This window comes from Salmo trutta, chromosome 37 (genome assembly GCF_901001165.1).
Source record: "Salmo trutta chromosome 37, fSalTru1.1, whole genome shotgun sequence".
Classification (NCBI taxonomy): domain Eukaryota; kingdom Metazoa; phylum Chordata; class Actinopteri; order Salmoniformes; family Salmonidae; genus Salmo; species Salmo trutta.
Genome location: NC_042993.1, coordinates 30542447 through 30565310, shown reverse-complemented (window position 1 = coordinate 30565310; position 22864 = coordinate 30542447). Strand labels below are relative to the sequence as shown.

Sequence of the window (22864 nt, the reverse complement as noted above, 5' to 3'; positions counted from 1 at the left end):
AACAATACCTTACCAAACAAACTCTTTAATCCCAACCCTAAGCCACTCTCAGCTCATCCCACCTATAACCATAGACCACCCTTGTTTGGTTTCCATGTGCCATATATTTTTCAATTGTACTGTGATGTTTTACATGTTTTAATCTTTCTAATCATATATTATCCACAGATTGTGAGCTAAAGATGAAGACCGTTCCTACGCGTATTATTATATTATTTATTGACTGGCTATGGCTTTCCAGATTGCCCAACACTGCTAATTGTAAGGTTCATTTTAGGCGCATGTTGTACGTTTTTAACCATTGACCAGAAACAAGCTACAGTTGAAGTCGGAAGTTTACATACACCTTAGCCAAATACATTTAAACTCAGTTTTTCACAATTCCTGACATTTAATCCTCGTAAAAATTCCCTGTCTTAGGTCAGTTAGGACAACCAGTTATTTTAAGAATGAGAAATGTCAGAATAATAGTAGAGAGAATGATTTATTTCAGCTTTTATTTCTTTCATCACATTCCCAGTGGGTCAGAAGTTTACATACACTCAATTCGTATTTGGTAGCGTTGCCTTTAAATTGTTTAACTTGGGTCAATCTTTTCGGGTAGCCTTCCACAAGCTTCCCACAATAAGTTGGGTGAATTTTGGCCCATTCCTCCTGACAAAGCTGGTGTAACTGAGGCCTCTTTGCTCGCACATGCTTTTTCAGTTCTGCCCACAAATTTTCTATAGGATTGAGGTCAGGGCTTTGTGATGGCCACTCCAATACCTTGACTTTGTTGTCCTTAAGCCATTTTGCCACAACTTTGTTCTTAAGCCATTTTGCCACAACTATGCTTTGGGTCATTTGTCCATTTGGAAGACCCATTTGTGACCAAGCTTTAACTTCCTGACTGATGTCTTGAGATGTTGCTTCAATGTATCCACGTAATTTTCCTACCTCATGATGCCATCTATTTTGTGAAGTACACCAGTCCCTCCTGCAGCAAAGCACCCCCACAACATGATGCTGCTACCCCCGTGCTTCACAGTTGGGATGGTGTCCTTCGGCTTGCAAGCCTCCCCCTTTTGCATCATTTAAGTCATTTTACATTTAAGTCATTTAGCAGACGCTCTTATCCAGAGTGACTTACAAATTGGTGCATTCACCTTATGATATCCAGTGGAACAACCACTTTACAATAGTACATCTAAATCTTTTAGGGGGGGGGTTAGAAGGATTACTTTATCCATCCTAGGTATTCCTGAAAGAGGTGGGGTTTCAGGTGTCTCCGGAAGGTGGTGATTGACTCCGCTGTCCTGGCATCGTGAGGGAGCTTGTTCCACCATAGGGGTGCCAGAGCAGAAAACAGTTTTGACTGGGCTGAGCGGGAACTGTGCTCCCTCAGAGGTAGGGGGGCCAGCAGGCCAGCGGTGGATGAGCGCAGTGCCCTCGTTTGGGTGTAGGAACTGATCAGAGCCTGAAGGTACGGAGGTGCCGTTCCCCTCACGGCTCCGTAGGCAAGCGCCATGGTCTTGTAGCGGATGCGAGCTTCAACTGGAAGCCAGTGGAGAGAGCGGAGGAGCGGGGTGACGTGAGAGAACTTGGGAAGGTTGAACACCAGACGGGCTGCGGCATTCTGGATGAGTTGTAGGGGTTTAATGGCACAGGCAGGGAGCCCAGCCAACAGCGAGTTGCAGTAATCCAGACGGGAGATGACAAGTGCCTGGATTAGGACCTGCGCCGCTTCCTGTGTGAGGCAGGGTCGTACTCTGCGAATGTTGTAGAGCATGAACCTACAGGATCGGGTCACCGCCTTGATGTTAGTGGAGAACGACAGGGTATTGTCCAGGGTCACGCCAAGGTTCTTAGCACTCTGGGAGGAGGACACAATGGAGTTGTCAACCGTGATGGCGAGATCATGGAACGGGCAGTCCTTCCCCGGGAGGAAAAGCAGCTCCGTCTTGCCGAGGTTCAGCTTGAGGTTGTGATCCGTCATCCACACTGATATGTCTGCCAGACATGCAGAGATGCGATTCGCCACCTGGTTATCAGAAGGGGGAAAGGAGAAGATTAATTGTGTGTCGTCTACATAGCAATGATAGGAGAGACCATGTGAGGATATGACAGAGCCAAGTGACTTGGTGTATAGCGAGAATAGGAGAGGGCCTAGAACAGAGCCCTGGGGGACACCAGTGGTGAGAGCACGTGGTGCGGAGACAGATTCTCGCCACGCCACCTGGTAGGAGCGACCTGTCAGGTAGGACACAATCCAAGCGGGGGCCGCACTGGAGATGCCCAACTCGGAGAGGGTGGAGAGGAGGATCTGGTGGTTCACAGTATCAAAGGCAGCAGATAGGTCTAGAAGGATGAGAGCAGAGGAGAGAGAGTTAGCTTTAGCAGTGCAGAGAGCCTGCGTGACACAGAGAAGAGCAGTCTCAGTTGAGTGACCAGTCTTGAAACCTGACTGATTTGGATCAAGAAGGTCATTCTGAGAGAGATAGCAAGAGAGCTGGCCAAGGACGGCACGTTCAAGAGTTTTGGAGAGAAAAGAAAGAAGGGATACTGGTCTGTAGTTGTTGACATCGGAGGGATCGAGTGTAGGTTTTTTCAGAAGGGGTGCAACGGAAGGGACGTAGCCAGCGGTCAAGGATGAGTGGATGAGCGAGGTGAGGTAAGGGAGAAGATCTCCGGAAATGGTCTGGAGAAGAGAGGAGGGGATAGGGTCAAGCGGGCAGGTTGTTGGGCGGCCGGCCGTCACAAGACGCGAGATTTCATCTGGAGAGAGAGGGGAGAAAGAGGTCAAAGCACAGGGTAGGGCAGTGTGAGCAGGACCAGTGGTGTCGTTTGACTCAACAAACGAGGATCGGATGTCGTCGACCTTCTTTTCAAAATGGTTGATGAAGTCATCCGCAGAGAGGGAGGAGGGGGGGAGGAGGATTCAGGAGGGAGGAGAAGGTGGCAAAGAGCTTCCTAGGGTTAGAGGCAGATGCTTGGAATTTAGAGTGGTAGAAAGTGGCTTTAGTAGCGGAAACAGAAGAGGAAAATGTAGAGAGGAGGGAGTGAAAGGATGCCAGGTCCGCAGGGAGGCTAGTTTTCCACCATTTCCGCTCGGCTGCCCGGAGCCCTGTTCTGTGAGCTCGCAATGAGTCGTTGAGCCACGGAGCAGGAGGGGAGGACCGAGCCGGCCTGGAGGATAGGGGACATAGAGAGTCAAAGGATGCAGAAAGGGAGGAGAGGAGGGTTGAGGAGGCAGAATCAGGAGATAGGTTGGAGAAGGTTTGAGCAGAGGGAAGAGATGATAGGATGGAAGAGGAGAGAGTAGCGGGAGAGAGAGAGTGAAGGTTGCGACGGCGCAATACCATCCGAGTAGGGGCAGAGTGAGAAGTGTTGGAGGAGGGCGAGAGGGAAAAGGATACAAGGTAGTGGTCGGAGACTTGGAGGGGAGTTGCAATGAGATTAGTGGAAGAACAGCATCTAGTAAAGATGAGGTCAAGCGTATTGCCTGCCTTGTGATTAGGGGGGGAAGTTGAGAGGGTGAGGTCAAAAGAGGAGAGGAGTGGAAAGAAGGAGGCAGAGAGGAATGAGTCAAAGGTAGACGTGGGGAGGTTAAAGTCACCCAGAAATGTGAGAGGTGAGCCATCCTCAGGAAAGGAACTTATCAAGGCGTCAAGCATCCAAACATAATGATGGTCATTATGGCCAAACAGTTCTATTTTTGTTTCATCGGGCCAGAGGACATTTCTCCAAAAAGTACGATCTTTGTCCCCATGTGCAGTTGTAAACCGTAGTTTGGCTTATTTTATGGCGGATTTGGAGCAGTGGCTTCTTCCTTGCTGAGCGGCCTTCAGGTTATGTCGATATAGGACTCGTTTTACTGTGGATATAGATACTTTGTACCTGTTTCCTCCAGCATCTTCACAAGGTCCTTTGCTGTTGTTCTGGGATTGATTTGCACTTTTCGCACCAAAGTACGTTCATCTCTAGGAGACAGAACGCGTCTCCTTCCTGAGCGGTATGATGGCTGCGTGGTCCCATGGTGTTTATAGTTGCGTACTATTGTTTGTACATATGAATATGGTACCTTCAGGCATTTGGAAATTGCTCCCAAGGATGAAGCAGACTTGTGGAGGTCTAAAAAAAAAAATCTGAGGTCTTGGCTGATTTCTTTTGATTTTCCCATGATGTCAAGCAAAGAGGCACTGAGTTTGAAGGTACACCTCCAATTGACTCAAGTTACGTCAATTAGCCTATCAGAAGCTTCTAAAGCCATGACATAATTTTCTGGAATTTTCCAAGCTGTTAAAAGGCACAGTCAACTTAGTGTATGTAAACTTCTGACTCACTGGAATTGTGATACAGTAAATTATAAGTGAAATATTCTGTCTGTAAACAATTGTTTGAAAAATTACTTGCGTCATGCACAAAGTAGATGTCCTAACCGACTTGCCAAAACTATAGTTTGTTAACAAGAAATTTGTGGAGTGGTTGAAAAACGAGTTTTATTGACTCCATCCTAAGTGTAGGTAAACTTCCGACTTCAACTGTAGGTGTTCCTTTTGTCCAGGTGGGAAAGGGCAGTGTGGAGTGCAATAGAGATTGCATCATCTGTGGATCTGTTGGGCTGGTATGCAAATTGGAGTGATCTTGGGTTTCTGGGATAATGGTGTTGATATGAGTCATGGCCAGCCTTTCAAAGTGCTTGGCGGCTACAGACGTGAGTGCTACAGGTCGGTAGTCATTTAGGCAGGTTACCTTAGTGTTTTTGGGCACAGGGACTATGGTGGTCTGCTTGAAACATTTTGGTATTACAGACTCAGACAGGGAGAGGTTGAAAATGTCAGTGAAGACACTTGCCAGTTGGTCAGCGCATGCTCAGAGTACACATACTGCTAATCCATCTGGCCCCGCGGACTTGGGAATTTCGACCTGTTTAAAGGTCTTGCTCACATCAGCTACAGAGAGCGTGATCACACAGTCATCTGGAACAGCTGATGCTCTCATGCATGCTTCGGTGTTGCTTGCCTCGAAGCGAGCATAGAAGTAATTTAGCTCATCTGGTAGACTCGAGTCGCTGGGCAGCTCGCGGCTGTACTTCCCTTTTGTAGTCTGTAATAGTTTTCAAGCCCTTCCACATCCAACGAGCCTCGTAGCCGGTGTAGTTCGATTCAATCTTAGTCCTGTATTGACACTTAGCCTGTTTGATGGCTCATCTGAGGGCATAGCTGGATTTCTTATCAGTGCCCGGTTAGAGTCCCACTCCTTGACAGTGGCAGCTCTACCCTTTAGCTCAGTGCGGATGTTGCCTGTAATCCATGGCTTCTGGTTGGGGTATGTACATACGGTCACCGTGGGGACGACGTCACTGATGCACTTATTGATGAAGCCAGTGGCTGATGTGGTGTACTCCTCAATGACTTCGGAAGAATCCTGGAACATATTCCAGTCTCTGCTAGCAAAACAGTCCTGTAGCTTAGCATAAAACGGATTTAAGTTTCCCTACATTAAAGTCCATGGTCAGTAGAAGTGCCACCTCTTGATGAGCGTTTTCCTGTTTGCTTATAGCCTTATACAGCTCATTGAGTGCGGACTTCATGCCAGCATCGGTTTGTGGTGGTAAGAAGACATCTAAGAAAAATCTAGATTAAAATTCCCTTGGTTAACAGTGTGGTCTACATCTTATCATGAGATACTCTACCTCAGGTGAGCAAAACCATGAGACTTCCTTAATGTTATATTTCGTGCACCTGCTGTTGTTTACAAATATACATAGATCGCCACCTCAGCTGTTCTATCTTGCCGATGCAGCATAAAACCCACCAGCTATATTTTATCCATGTCGTCGTTCAGCCACAACTCGGGGAAATATAAGATATTACAGTTTTTAATGTCCTGTTGGTAGGATATTTGTGATCATAGCTCGTCTATTTTGTTATCCTATGATTGTATGTTGGCTAATAGTATTGATGGTAGAGCCAGATTAACCATTCGCCGTCGGATCCTTACAAGACATCCCGACCTCCGTCCCCGATACCTCTGTCTCTTTCTCCTGCGAATGACTGGGATGTTGGCCTTGTCGGTTGTCTGAAGTAAATCCTTTGATGTCTTCATTATTATTCTACAATGTAGAAAATAATACAAATAAAGAAAAACCCTTGAATGAGTAGGTGTGGTCAAACCTTTGACTGATACTGTATATGGGTCAGGTTAGGGTCATGCCTCTGTCTGAGGATTTTACATATGTTTGTACATACATAACATTTACTTAGTCAGTCACCTGGACAAAAAAGATTTGCTAGGAATGTTATACTTTTGCTTTCACGTCCATATTGGGAGGGGAATGTAGCCATGGTTGCTGAAACAATTTGGGACTATAAATCATTGAAATCTTCAGGAAATGCCAACTTCTTTTCTACAAAATCTATTCATGTGAACCATTATGGTACATGTTGTTTGTAAGTGTTGTGCTTTCAAAAATATATATTATTATTTACTACTAAGTTTTTAAGATAAGTGCTTTTACAGTGTCATCTTTTCACAAACACTATGGTAAATCTGTTGTTTTGTGAAGGTCAAACACTATCATATGATCCAAGCCTAGCTCCTCTCTGAGAACATGGCACTGGCTTTGGACACTGTCCATGTCAGGCTACTGTAGGTCAAAGAAATCAAATACATGCATGGAAAGGGCCAGGTAACACCTCACTTCCAAACCCACAGCTCTTAAAGGGAAATCACACCCAACCAGCACTCTCATGAAACTAATACCTGTTTGTGGTGTGTGTGTGTGTGTGTATGTGCGCCTGCGTTTGTGTATGTATGTGCGTGTGCGTTTGTGTATCTGTGTGTGTGTGCCTGTGTATGTGTGTGCATGCGTGTGGAAGGACACCTGCCACCATGAATACTCAGGAGCCAAAAGGCTAAGACACTGCTAAAATTGAAATACAGTAAGGGGTGGAAGGAAAGAGAGAAAAAAATAGGAGAGTGAAAGTAAGAAAATACAGAAATAAAGGTGAGGGGGAGAGAGAAAAGATAGTGGGGAGAGGTTGGGTGACAGGCAGCTGTGGAGACAGGGTTGTTAGTTTATGTAGGCTGCGGGCTGAGTCGACTGGAAAATTTTGATCACTTTAATTTACTATATCCAGCGCAGCCACTCTCCCTGTCCAGTGCTTTTATCAAGCCCGGTGAGCTGCTATTGATTTTTTTATTTTCTGCTCAGGATAAGAAGACAGAGAGTTAGGGAGCTCTAGTGAATGGAGAACTTTCCTCAGATTGCTGCTATTCTCCAGCTTATTGCATCCTGTCGTTTGTAGTTTCAGATGATGTCCAGTACGCCACGGCTGCTCCAGCCAATAAACAAGGTGACTAACAATGGAAGTGGGCCAGGAATGAAGAGAGGGAGACAGGGTATAACCTCACAACACTCAGCAGGGAGAAAAGAGTGGGGGGTGGGGTGCAACGTGTATCAAATACAAATGGTTTTATGCATCTATAGTCTATTTTTGAATTATTAAGATGTTGTGTTGGTCTGTGTACGTCATTTTGATCTGACCATAAGATGGTATTAGATTGCTTTAAACAAATATTTAGGGGTCTTAAAAAATGAATTGTTTTCTTTAGATTCTTAGGAATATCAAAGTGACATTTAACAGATATAACAAATTAGTTGATTTTTATATACAAAATGGGAGAGGCAGGATAATGGAAATTATTTATTTTCCAGGAGGAAGTTTCACAAGGTACTATAATGGAGTTTCCATGTTAGAGTTAAATGATTTTAGGACTGAAGACAAAAAGACTATTGAACTTTTATGTGTGTATGTATACTGGTGTACGTCTTTGTGTGTCTGTGTGTCTCCTTGAGCAAAATTCATTATCACCTTTGCCCCACAGAAAATGCAATTAATAGTGGAAATAATGATTTTCTCCAAACTGAAATTAGACTTTTATTTCTTTCCCCAATTCACGGCTTATTGAGAACCTTCATATTAAAATTGTTGTACATTTCTATCGAATGCAAATTCTTGAGTGTTTGTGTGCACATTAGAGAAAGGAAGAGCAAGAGAGAGAGTGAGAGAGAGAGAGAGAGCGAGAGAGAGAGAGAGAGACAGCGATAGGGTGAGAGAAGAACAAGGATAGGGAGAGAGCGAAAGCAAGAGATGGAGGGAGAGAGAGACAGAGAGAGAGACAGAGGAAGAGAGTGAAAGAAAGAGCAAGAGCTAGCGAGGGGGAGAGAGAGTGAGAGCAAATCTCAGCTGAAAGAGAGGAGGTTAGTGACAGTCTGATAAAAGATGTCTCCAAAATACTAATTAAAATTGAATACCCCTGCAAATGCAACGCAACATGCAATCTCCAGGTAATTCATTTAGAGCAACTATCTCAGTGTGGAGCTTTATTTTTTTTATCACTGGTTCTTTATTGCAAAAAAATGCCTATCCTTTTTATTTTATTTTTCACACTTTATCATCTGCCGCTGTCTCTCTCAATCCTCTTAGGAGCTCTCTTTTCTTCGCTGCCCTTGATGTCACCCACAAAGAGAAAATAAAATCAAACCAATTAACCCACAGTGTGTCCTTTTTCCAAAACACTTCCGAGGCTCAGTTCATTAAAAAAAAAGAAAAATAAAGAAAAATACTCCCTAATGTAACTAACTCTAAAGTCACAATCAAGATCCCATTACTGTTGGATCCAGACTGGATGTCTTCAGTGGAAGAATGCACGTCTTGCTCTATGACTTAACTAGTGTTTACATTGTCAAGGTTTTATATTTTCCAAAGTGGAGGATCATGAAGTAAAGAGGTTGATTGTACAGTGTGGTGTGCCTTCGTACCCGAGAGCACCTGAATGATTTAGTCTCGTACTACTGTAGTTTACGGTTCACTTTAGCCTCATGGTAAGGCGATTCTTTGTCAATTCTATCATGTTTAGAATGCAAGATGTGAAATCAAATAAACGACACACAAGACAACACAACACACTGAAAACATCTTATCCTAACTAGTGTCTGTTGAAGATTGCTTTCATAAGGTTATTTCCCCTTTGCTAACATTTATATTCATTATGAGTTTTTTTGGCAAACATTAATGTTGACCTTTGCAGTAACATACATGATAGATCTTGTGAACTAGACTATACACCTGCAATTATGACAATACTATTTACAAAACAGGACAATAGTCATATGAATATAATGTTGATCAGGGGAATCTGCTGAGGGGAGGACGGCTCATAAGAATGGCTGGAACTGAGCAAATAGAACGACATTAAACAAATGGAAACCATGTGTTTGATGTATTTGATACCATTCCACTCATTCTGCTCCAGTCGTTACCACGAGCCCGTCCTCCCCAATTAAGGTGCCACCAATCTCCTGTGATGTGAATTCAATATGAACTGTGTAAATAAAGATTTGGTAAGTTGGCGGATAAATATTTGGGATGTTCTAGGTAGAAATAGGCCCAATACATTTCCCTAATTGGTGCCTTAATGATTGGCTGACTCTATCAAAGCGTTTATCTCTCTCGTCATGGGAAGCTCTACGGTTTAGATCAGTCCAATCACGTCCTGTGAGGTTGCTAGCCTATCAGTCCAACTCCCGTAGTCCAACTGGGGACTGGAGGAAGGACTGTTTTGGCGTGAGGATATCCTGACCTTACTCATTTAATTGTGTAATTGTACACTTTTCTTTCTTAAACATGAAGTTTAAGAGAGAAAATAAGTAAGTATTTGCTGTCTGGTTACACACACACTAAACCAAAATGAGGACTGTAAGCGATCACTCTTGCACATAATTACTGCTACTATTTTGATGTTTTTCCCAACCATCTTTAGCCATTACACCTTTTCAAAGTGGATGAACTGAGGAGAGCAGAGTGCAGTGTGTCTACAACGATATCCATTCTATTGCTCAGTATTCTGCATTTATTTTAGTATAGATAAATTAACAGAGAACAGAAAGATTTATGGGATGAAAGTTGAGGGATGTGTACTAAATATTACAAATAAACAAGCAAATGATGGATAAAAGTGATGGATAAAAGTGATGGATAAAAGTGATCTCCTCCACAGACAACTCCTTCACATATAATAATAGCCAGGTTTCCTTTCACTAGCTTACTATCCCAGGTTACAACGCATCACTTCCCCTTTAACTGGGGGTCGGAGGGCACCGGAGGCTGTGTTGTGGCAGCAGTAGCACTTTCACTTCCTGTTGTCTGGGTTAGGAGTACCAGCCATGTGCCCATGTGATCTCACTTCACAGGAATTCACACAGCCCTCCGAGACCGGAGTCAGAACACCATGCAGCCACTGGCTTCCTTTAATAAAGCACATACGCTTCACAACAAATATGATTTTTCCAATATATTCATCAAACTATTTTAGCTTGTGTATCTCACTTGAAATGAGGGCGAAGGGACCGCAACCTCTTCACTGTATATGTCTGGTTTCAATTATAGTTTAGTCATGAAGACAGGGCCGTTTTCTGTGAATATGCTGTCCATTTGGGTTAGGCCATGCCCCTGACTCATTTTACTGTATGCATTTCTCGGCAACCTTTCCCAGAAAGAAAGACAAATCATATGACTAACAGCATAATCACTCTGTTGGGCATACCATTTTGTGCATGTACGGAGGAGCTTTTTTAGAGAATACTTTAGTGACTAATCGACTTAAATGCCTTGTTTATTCTCAGTTCCCCCTGAGGATTTTGATACATTATTAATAGCATTGCCAAATGTTTTCCTGTTATTGTCGCAGTTTCTTGTCGTCATAGTCCCCAGTTACTACTTGATTCACAGAGGCATCGTGATGCTAATGATTAGCGCTCCTAGCCCCTCAGGAGATGAAAATAACCACCTCTTCATCCATCCTCCAGTGATTATTGTTATCATTAATATGTCTAACAAGGACATACGTTGACAATTTTGCCAAATCCGTGAGGTGTGACAGTGCCATGTCCTACAAAACATGGTTTCTTCCCTCTGAAATCAATGCGTAGACAGAGGACAATGCCAGTGTGAGTCCGTGTGGATACATAGGTCCTTGGCAGTGTTATTGATGTACTGTATCTCACATGATGAAATATAGGCTGTAGGTGTGGTGCCTAAAAGATTGAGAAGTGCTCATAGATCAATGAAGTAGCATGAGCATTAATACACTACATCTTCATCCCTTGAACACCCCAGGTGATTTCTGCTCAACATAGACACACAAGGACGTGCCTCAGTGCACACTGGGAGAATTAGATTTGTCTGTTGGTGTTACAATCCAATATATATCATTGAATGGGTTCTTTTCACAGCAATGGCCAAAAGGTCTCCCATTTTAGCATCAGCGAAGGGCCCCATTGGTACTGAAAATCAAATTGTTTGTGTGTTTTTAAACCAGTTAGGTCCTATCTGCTTTTTAAAAAAAAGTACTTTAGTTTGTAACGTTTGTACCTGAGTGACCTTTGTGAACTGCATGTTCTCACTGAAAGCTGTGGTCAGTAATGTGACATATTTACTGTATTTGATGGTGGTCATTTGAGCACAAGCCCTTCATATTGATGAATATAGTCTTTTTTTTAAATGCATTAAATCATAATTATTGTGGTATCTAATTTGTATTTATAAACTGAAATATAAACAAATATTAACTCAATATGTAAAGTTTTGGTCCTATGTTTCATGAGCTGAAATGAAAAACACAAAAAACGTATTTCTCTCAAATATTGTGCACAAATTTGTTTACATCCCTGTTAGTGAGCATTTATCCTTTGCCAAGATAAAACATACACCTCACAAGTGTGGCATATTAAGAAGCTGATTAAACAGCATGATCATTACCCAGGTGCACCTTGTGCTTGGGACAATACATGGCCACTCTAAAATGTGTTGGCACGCAATGCAGCAGATGTCTCAAGTTTTGAGGGAGCATGTAATTGAAATGCTGACTGCAGGAATGTCCACCAGAGCTTTTGCCAGAGATTTGAATGTTCATTTCTCTACCATAACTCATCTCCAACGTCGTTTTAGAAAAGTTGGCAGGCCTCACAACCACAGACCACGTATATGGCGTATTGTGGGTGAGCGGTTTGCTGATGTCAACGTTGTGAACAGAGTGCCCCATGGTGGTGTTGAGGTTATGGTATGGGCAGGCTTAAGCAATTGCATTTTATCAATGGCAATTTGAATGCACAGAGATACCGTGACGAGATCCTGAGGCCCATTGTCGTGCCATTCAGCTGTCACCATCACCTCATGCTTCAGCATGATAATGCATGGCCCCATGTCACAAGTATCTGTACACAATTCCTGGAAGCTGAACATTTCCCAGTTCTTCCATGGCCTGCATACTCACCAGACATGTCACCAATTTAGCATGTTTGGGATGCTCTGGATCTACGTATACGACAGCGTGTTCCAGTTCCCGCCAATATCCAGCAACTTCACAAAGCCATTGATGAGGAGTGGGACAACATTCCACAGGCCACAATCAACAGCCTGATCGACTCTATGCAACGGAAATGTGTCGCACTGCATGAGGAAAATGGTGGTCACACAAAATACTGACTGGTTTCCTGATCCACGCCCCTACCTTTTTTTTGAGATATCTGTGACCAACAGATGCATATCTGTGTTCCCAGTCACGTGAAATCCATAGATTAGGGCCTAATTAATTTATTTCAATTGACTGATTTCCTTACGTGAACTGTAACTCAGTAAAATATTGGAAATTGATGCATGTTGCATTTATATATTTGTTCTGTATAGAAAAAAATCTCCCATCAAACAACAGTTCAAGGACTCAAGACCCTCTTGAATGACTCAATAAAGTTGTTAGAATAGTATAACTAAATTTGGGTTCCTATTTTCAGACTCATATTATAACCACTCATTATCCTCCATTGGCCAGTATGAGTTGTTAATTTGAATAGGTCTGTTAGTGAGAGACAACAGAGGGGTTTTGTCAACCAGCTGACCTTTGAAGTGCACATGAAGGACGAGAATGAAGGGGAGAGAGAGGGGGTGGAAGGAAAACTTGGGCCAAGGTCAAGAAAGCTAATTTGTTTCCTCTGTCCCCTGCAGTCCCTAGGAGACAGACCACACGCTGCCCATACAAGTGTGTCTTTATTGTTAGAAAAAAAAGCATGGCATGAGGGTGGCGTCATTAGCTAGTGCATCTTTAGATCACGCATAGTAAATCATCTTTTATCTAATCGAAATAACAGAGGACTGATCACTAACATGTTGAAGTTGTTGATACGGCATTCAGAGTTTATCAACGTGCTATGTTTGTCCATGTACAGATGGATGTCTAGCCAGTCAAAAAACTATCCGCAAACCTCATTTACAGTAGGTCAAACAGTCTTGGTAAAATATCCAGTAGATCGGAAAATTATTATGCTATTACAGGCCAGTTCACTTACTTCTGCTGCTCAGCATCTGACTGACATTCCAGACAGACAGAGAGAGAGATGTTTGAGAGAGAGAGAGGGAAAGAGAGAGAGAGAGGGAGACAGAACTTCCTAAGACATTATTTCCTCCATGACTAATCACATTCCCATAAGACACTGCCTGCTTGAAGGGATGGTTTTTAATACCTCATATCTAGGGTCTGTATGTGGTAGTGTGAAAAAAATGAATTGGCTGTTCAATAAAACCTTTAGTTGCTGACATAGTAAGCCACAGTTGGCTACTTCAAACAGTTGAAGACAAAGAGGAAGTTATTCCTTATGGTTGCCACCTCTAGGGCACACATGGCACCCCAGCACAAGCAGCAAAGCAGTGGATAAATCACAGCCTGTACATTGCTGTACAGCCTAAAGTGGGAAAAAACATTATATAATTAGGAGAGACATTTCAATTGCCAACCCCTCAGGTTTGTCAAAGACCAGACCCTATAACTCACTGTACATTGCAATAGTTGACAGCTCTTGTTTTGGAAATAAAAGGAACCATTTGTGAGCACATCGACCTTGGCAAACACAGCACCAAAACACATCACCAGTCATAAGCTCGAGAAATGTCCGATAGGTGTGCAACTATAGAACCATTTTCTAGACTTGTTAATATATTCACTGCATCACACCCCTACTACCAGTGGGGACAATGTGGATTTTAACATTGATTTCATATTTTATAAAAATAACAAATTATTTTATCCATTTATCTGCCATAAAAAATACTAACGACAAGTCATCCGAGTCAGAAAAAGATAAATATAGATAAATAGAAGTTATATAAAACTTTTTTTACATTTTTAATTAGCACCTGTGAGCTGTTTCCCATTAACACTGTGCACATTAAAAATCTCCCTGCTTTTCTAATTAAGTAAAGTGGAAACAGATTAGATCGCCTCTTTGAACAAAGGTCAGCTATTGCGTCTTGGCTCGTTCCTCTGTTCGTTTGTTTGCCTGACACTATAGGAGAGTGTCTGCGAGTTCCTCGACTGAATGTCACTTCAGAATGGGTGTTTGTTTTGGAAAAAACGTTTTCTCCTCTCCATCTTGTCTTCATCATCTACTTTCTCCCCTCTTTCCTCGATTGTGATCGATAGATAAAGACCTTTGCTTGTCTCTCGGAGAAGTTTTTGTGGTGATTATTCTATATTCAGTATAAATATCCTGTTTAATGATATACTGTATTTATACACATTTATGTCAAATAGATTTAGTTCATATGAGTTCTAAGACAAGTCAAATGGCAGATTAAAGCTGGACTGATGAAAGATGAGCATCAATCAAAAGGTCCCTGGAGACTCTCAAAGACATGACATGGTTGTCAAGGAGAGAGGGGAAGTGCAGCGACTCACTCCCCTACCCTTCCATTGATTGGTCTTTCATAACCATTAGTCCTGCTTTCAGAGCCCGACTAACGAATGGCCAGTCTATCGATGTGATTTAAGACCTGACTCATTTCTCAGAAAGAACTAATCAAAGAAAAACATTGCTATGAATTGTGTAACAGAGAGTTTAAATGCGTGAGAAATACATCCATTTCGATCACGAGAGAATTTAATTTGAATCTCCACTTTCAATCGATCCGCTGTGGCATTAGTCTCATAATTTGATGAGGAAATATGCATCTGTCACCTTCTGCTGTTTCCAATAAAACATTGTTTTTACTAACTCAATACTCGACAGCTATTATTTATTGTAGAAATGGAAATATTCTACATTAATTAAACAGGTCATTTCATACAATGCTATGGCTTTTTTTTTACTTTTCTAAACTGTAAAGTCAGAGTAAAGTTTGGTCAATGCTTCCACCCTGGAATCTCCCAAGTTTTGTTTTCTAAGTGAGAGGGTCTAGCTGGCACACAGTGGTATGACCACCAGCATCACATTCTTTTCAGCTTGACCCCCCCCCCCCCTCTTCCCTCTAAAAATCTGTGAGTTACGCATGAGAAGCAGCTGACAAAGGGGACCAGACGGGAAGGAGAACGACAGAATTTAATAAAGTTCAACAAGGCAGAAAGGATTGCGCAAGCAGTGAATAGCAATTCTGCTTTTTTTCTTTACAACTTCTGCCTACTTAAACATTTTTACACCCCAACCTTTTATCTGTGTCTGCATGCATTGACGGAGAAGTAGAGGGATGGGTAGAAAGAAGAGAGAGAGAGAGAGAGAGAGAGAGAGAGAGAGAGAGAGACGCTCATTCCGTTTTTATTTGAATGTTGACCGAGGATGGTCACCATCTGTGCAAACTGTCCAATTCCTCGACTCTCTCCGTGGCTTCTTCGCATCTGAAGTCATAAATATTGGAGGAAGCCTCACTTCTGAGATAATCCAGAGAATATAATTTATATTGTTTCTGCTTTTTCCCCACTGAATTCCTTTCCCTATGCCTTATTTGTTTCTTTATGTCTCTTTTTTTTCCACTTTGAAAAAAACATTTAGGCCTATTTGCTATTGATCATGTTTTTAAAATAATTGCTTCTTGGGTCTTTTCCCTTTCCAGTATTTACTATGACATCTGGTCCTTTTGTTTTACTTGTTTGGTGTCATAAATCTGACCTCTTTATTCCTCCGGAATGCCTCCCTACACTTATGTGTTGAGCCTTCTGTAGTGGGTTTCAATCATACAAAAGCTTCCACCTGGTGAATACTGAAAAGACAGTAAATTGAATTGTTTTTAGTGATAGAGATGTATTTTTAAAATGACAAAATGATGGAAGAATGTTCATATCAATAATCCCCCCTGTCCTACCATAAGAAATACGCTAGTGATTCTGTGGCAGTAATACATTTCTGAATAAAAGTACCTTCTTCAGCACAGTAGGGATGCCCATTACAAGTGAGCATGAGGAAAATAATTGTGATATGCAGGTAAAATACACTTCAGAATGGGGATCCTGCCGAGGAATTGTTTAGAGAGCTGTAATTTTCCACTAAAAAGTGACATATGCTGACAGGCTCCCTAGCTCATTCACACAAAGTGTGTTTTTGTGTGTCCATATCAAATCCCTTTTTTTTTAGTTGTAGTACATTCGTTAGATTGATATTTCATCCCAAATTCCTTTTATCCACCCAAATACATACAAAACCTGTTGATATGTGGTGTTTTGTAGCTGGCTAGGGTGGTTCATATGTCAAAATGTGCCATATTTCTTGTAGAAAAGGCAAGCTTTACTAAACATTAACCAACTGTTTATATGTTAGTCTTGTAGACCATTATAGCCATGGTTCTTGATAAACTCAGAACCGGTTTTGTAGAGACAGAAAGAGGGGTAATGTCAGCCGAAAGCACCTCCTAAATTGCATTAACATGAATATGACCTGTTCACGCAGCACCTGTTCTTTTCCGTTCCGTGAAAGGTACAAATGCAAATGTCCTCTGGAAACGTGATAGCTCTCGGGTTTTCAATTCATGATTTTTGCACAGAGACGTCTGTTCCACATTTCTGCCATCTGATAATAGTGCCGCTCACCTAGAAACACCTTTTTAAGGGTCGTAACATTTCATAGATATGCCGTTCGGTATAGGTTATGCTCCTGTTTTTACCCCCTTCAGATTGCGCTTGCGTTTACACACACAAAAAATGGAACACGGGATGGAAAGAGGAGTGTAGAACAAACGCCCTAAGACCTCAAATGGCCTTACTGAAACACTTAGGGAAAGATGACGCCTGACAAATATACTGGTATCACGTTGCTCAGTCTCCTCCCTCTATGGACCAATGAATAAGTCCTGTATTTTACTGAATTTTTATACATTTAAGAAGGGAGGAAAAGATATAGACTAAGAGATAGTGAGAGAGCCATGCTTTGGTGTTTTATCCCAGTAATAAAATGTCTAGACACCAATTAACATCAATTTCCCTCAAGAATTTGTGTGAGAGCTTTTCTCGGCACTATGGGTACCAGTTTAAATATAATCCTCTTATCAATCAATGCTTTCTCCCTCTATTTTAATTGAACTTTGTTTTCTTTTGTCAAGACCTTTCTTCTGGAAAACATGTCTCCTTGTCCTCACTGTAAAAGCCAGACCAGATCAATCCGTCTAACTTTGTTTCCTCCTTATGTCCTTTCACATCCTGCGGTTTCGACTCACGCTGGAGCCCTTTTCAAAACGCAGGTTCGTCCAGCGGTCCCATGTGCCTGTGACTTTAGACTGGCCTGTTGGTTATTTCATCATGAGCATTCTCTATTTGATAATGATACAAAACAAACTGTTTTATTAGGTGTGCACATAAAATAATGTCCAAAGAGAGATCTTTAAACTTACAGGCGGGCTTGTGTGCTGCTTCAACCAGACAGTGGCATTCTAAGAACATGGAACCTGCAGGAACATCAAAGTATCTTGCGTCACCGTGGTGACTAATTACTCAGGCATTATGTTGAAGTATTCTAATTGGATACACAAAGTTACCAATGTCAGAGAAGAAACGTAAAAGCAGGGAAAGAAGCAGTTGGCAGTGTGTTGACAGTGCAATGAGAAGGAGTCTTGTTTTTCACAAAGGAGAAACATCTACTGTACCTGAGGTGATTATTAACCATTTAGCACATGCCAACAGACATGTTCCTCATGCTCAGCTGGGTATCTTGCCTATGGACTGGTGATGTTGGTATGGGGACTTGGCAGTTAAGAAAACACATTTTTTTAATGTCTGATAAATATAACTCAGCAGCTTATGTGGGTTCCATCCGTCTACTCTGTCTGTCTTTATTTATTTTCAATGTTGTATCTTTTTTTAATTTCTTGTTTCATTCTTCTTAGCTTTTGGGAGAATTGGCACCTGAATCGGAGAGAGGTTTGTGCAGAGCGTCCCCATCAATCACGACAACTGTGTTTCCAAGGTGATGTTATCGAGATTGTAAATAAGAAGAGGCAGACGTCACAGAACCTGAAGGATATGGGACACAGACAGCAAACGTATAATTACAGCTGTAACGTACGAAGTGAGTTCCTTCCAACCATACCTTTCATTGTCACCTACCACAGCAGTTTTGTATTTTCGTCTTCCATTTTCTTTTACGTATACATAAAAGCAGATTTCATTGGCTGTTTGCTGAAATCTATGAAAACACCATTTCAATGAGGTCCACAATTTTATTTTATGTATTTTTTTTTTTTTTTAAGTAAGTGTCTTTTTTAAGATGTCCGTCTTAGACCATACCTGATTGCCTTTATTTAATACGATTGACAGATTCTTCCATTTCCCCTTGAGATAATAGCCTACTGTACCTCATCTAAGGCCTGTCTATGACAGGGATGATACAATAATGTATAACATGTTGTGCAAAGTGAGATCTTTACGATCTAATATAATATGTTATTGTCTTAATGTTTGAATGTCACAACAGTATTTGCCGAGAAAAGGGGATTGCTAGGCGTTGTCCCCACAGTTTCATCAGCGCTATTGCTATTATCGACGTACAGTGTGTCCCCGAATATGTCAACATGATAGATATTATATATTATAGAAACTATTGAAAAACATAGCTGTGAGCAGCGATGAACGGGACTCAAAGGGTGACCGAAAGGACACAAGATCAGTGGGACTATCTTTCTTTATATGCAATTAGTGAAAACATGAACATGTTTATCTCGCAGTACCACAAGGATGACGCAAGTTAAGTAAGTTGAGTGCTATAGGTTGGTGATCTTTGAATGCAGCAGGTATTCATTCTTACAGTCAGTACTTAATGTGTTGACTTTACATACCAATTCTGGGGTCAATTTGACTAATGGTTTATGTTAAGATATGTCAAATATTTTCAGCATTATCTTCACGATATTTGACATTGTTCATCTGCATAATTTAAATCTAACATTAATTTGCATGAGACAAGGTCCTCTTGATAATTAGTTAATTCTCTAGTATCATATGGTGCCACTGGTGCCAATGCCATCTATAGTGCCACCAATTGACGGAGAAGTAGAGGGATGGGTAGAAAGAAGAGAGAGAGAGAGAGAGAGAGAGAGAGAGAGAGAGAGAGAGAGAGACGCTCATTCCGTTTTTATTTGAATGTTGACCGTGACTTTATATTCACACAGCTTCTAAGGACGTACATAAGGTTTACATACCAAATGTCATGGCTCCATGTCCATCAGTTCAATTCTTATAGCCCTGGTGTGATATGATGCCACTGGTGCCAATGCCATCTATAGTGCCACCAATTGACGGAGAAGTAGAGGGATGGGTAGAAAGAAGAGAGAGAGAGAGAGAGAGAGAGAGAGAGAGAGAGAGAGAGAGAGACGCTCATTCCGTTTTTATTTGAATGTTGACCGTGACTTTATATTCACACAGCTTCTAAGGACGTACATAAGGTTTACATACCAAATGTCATGGCTCCATGTCCATCAGTTCAATTCTTATAGCCCTGGTGTGATATGATGCCGTCTACAGTAATGGTGCGGTGTGGCCAACTTTAAATGCAGCAAGTATCATTCTCAAATTCATTAGAGGCTAATTCATTGAGTCTGTATACCAAATCTGGATTAAATCAGATGTATTGTTCATGAGAAGATTTTTGAAGTATTTTTAGAATATCTGCTAACGGGCATCTGTAGGTACAGTGCTGGCATCTTTGAATACGGAAACAATTCTTTCTCAAAACTGTTCAAGAGTGATGAAATGAGTCTACATACAAAATCTGGAGTGAATCTGGCATATGGTTCATGAGGAGAAGATGATTGCAGATGATTTTGAGCATTAGCATTACATATGCAAAGATTGAGTTGTTAATAGTTACCTTGTTTTTGAGATATCAATGCCAAATGAAGTGTGGTTCATCTTAGGGACTTCCATGATAGCGATTTCACATTTCAAGTTGATAGGCCCATGTGGAATGGATTTTAAATGAACACGTTAAATCAACATTTTGATCTTTTGACCAATCCCTTAGCTTTTCTCAAACTAAGTTAAGACATGAACCATGGGCCTACATTCCAAAGTTGGTGTCAGTTGGTCCTATGGTTTATGAAAATATATATATTTTTTAAGTGCGCATTTTAGCATATTAGCATATGTGATAATATGCATCTACTTGTGTAGTGTGGCCATCTTTGAATGCATCAATGTTATATTATCAAACCTTATGGATTATTATGATGAGTCCAAAGCCTACATTTGGATTGAATCTGACTTTTAGTCCATGAGAAGAAGATTTTTTATAATTATTATTAGCATTAGCATTTTGTATTCAAAATAGTAAATTGTTAATAGTTTCCTAAAAAAAGTGGGTCATTATAATTATGTCTTTAATGACCTTAAAACGTTTCAAGTTGATAGGCCAATGTTAAGTGGATTTACAAAGGATTTAAATGGACATGTAAAATCAGCCATCTCTTAACCAATCCATTAGCCTTCTCAAACTAAGTTAAGAGATGTACCATGGGCCTACATACAGAATATGTGTGTTATTTGGACTTGTGATTCACGAGAATACGTTTTTCATAGCTTTTCTAAAATGTCCAAGGTGGAGGAAAATATATCCTGATGGACCTTATGGGTCCTTGAGGCACATTTATTCAACATGAGAAAAGACACCTACATACAAAGTTTCAAGTCTCTAGGTCAAATGGGGTGACAGATATGAGTGTTTAAGTAAGACTGCTTATAGTACCGCCCCTATAGGCCAATCGGTGCCATTATTTTTGACCAATTTACTCATGGCCTCTAAATTCTGTGTGGGGAGAGACTGGTGCCCAAAATTGATGACGTATGTTGTGCAGTGAGAGTTGAGTGGGGACGGTTCAGTCAGTTCAGTCTGTCTTCTAATGAGCACTCCCCAGCTAGCTAGTTTATGCTTGTGGCGTGAAACTTCAAAAATAATTTGAAACTTGTCTGCCGAAGTTGGGACTTGGGAGAATGTTCAGAATTATAATTATAATATTTTTTTACAAAAATGTAGACATTAATGGCGTAGTTGTACATTTTCGGTGAAAATGACTACAATAAATGTGCTTTAGCTGTCATCCTGGCCTGATATTGGCTACACTATCTAGCTACTTCCGTCTCCTTACTGCAGGACAGAAGTGCTCGGCATTATTCGGCATAGCAGGAACGAAGGAGACACTGTTGTTGTGTTGTCGGCTTGCTGTGCAAACTCTCCTCATTGAGCAATAGACTGCATCAGGGTGACAGATGGTTACTACCAATATTACAAGTTACTATCAATATTACAAGTTACTATTAATATTACAAGTTCCTATCAATATTACAAGTTACTATATTACTCGGAAGTATAATCAAGTGGAATGGAACAAATTGCCCATGTTAGCTACCGCCAGTGACATGTGATACAGCTGCCTGATAAAGCAACGACTGCCCAGTGGGAAGCATCTCGATGCAACACCATTGCACTGGTCATTCATACCACCAGGTTACGTTAGCTAATTGGCATGTCACGGTGACATCCAGATGGTCACCAATTCTGCAAGTTATTTCTCCCTCGCCCATCGAAATAAACAATTGCTTTCTTTTTTGAAGAAGAGCCACGCTGCTGTTGTTGCCACTTCACTCTCAGCTGCGCAACATAAGTCATCAATTTGGGCACCAGGACTGTCCCTTAGTGTGCCAATTTATTTCTTTTTTGTTACCATTCTATGCTTGAGGTTATTTGAGCAAGAATATTATCTAAGAATACCAACAGGTTTCACAGCTTCGCTGTGAACAGCTAATAAGTTATATATGCAAAATAAGTTAGTTAAAAATGTGCTAGCTTGTGAATTATAGTTGTTACAACTTATAAAATATTGTATTAGGATACGTTAATAAGGTATTGTTTCTTGATCTCCTTTTCATTACTTAAGAGTGTACATGTTCAAAATAAATAAATACATTCAAATTTGAAATATCCATGAAGAAGACTGGAAGATTAATTTATTGTCTAATGTCCGTGAATGTAGAGCACAAATGTGCCTTCTGCTTTGCCCCAACCCCTTTTAAAGACACCAAATTCACCAAAAACTCCATAAAAAGAAACACTTCAAGGCTCAACACACTGGTCCAGTATCCACTTCCAAAAAAATCCTGGTTGTGTACAGGATCTTTTTGTAGCCGGTAGCTATGTCCACTAGATCCAGCTGTGGAATGTCATGTGAAAGCATCTGCTATGTTTCTGAGCTTCCGTTTGCTTGGTCATTACGGGAAATTACCGGTTTAAAATTTGATATTGGTGTTCATTTTCGGACACTCAGACACTCTGATGCAGTTTGAAAGGATATTTAGTTATATTTTTATTATGCTTCGTTTGTGCCATTTACCATGATGCAATGGTAGAAGGGTGTAACAGTCATGCAGGCGTTTAAAGTTATGTGGGGACATGGAGTAATAGAGGAAGGTAGTACGGTTCCGACATGGAGATCTTATCAAGCTTACAGTATCTAAACATAATATATCCCCCTCTTATTTATTACTTCTACCTTCACTATATAATTGTATATCCTAACATCAT

The 22864-nt window shown here is 41.1% G+C and overlaps 1 long non-coding RNA gene across 1 annotated transcript in view; it reads left to right on the top strand.

The window, feature by feature from the left end:
- Positions 1–18274, top strand: part of LOC115177323 (uncharacterized) — a 38509-nt gene extending 20235 nt beyond the window's left edge. The window contains exon 3 of the long non-coding RNA XR_003872388.1: positions 18180–18274. This is a non-coding gene — a long non-coding RNA (uncharacterized LOC115177323). The remainder of the gene's footprint in view (positions 1–18179) is intronic.
- Positions 18275–22864: the final 4590 nt, after the last annotated feature.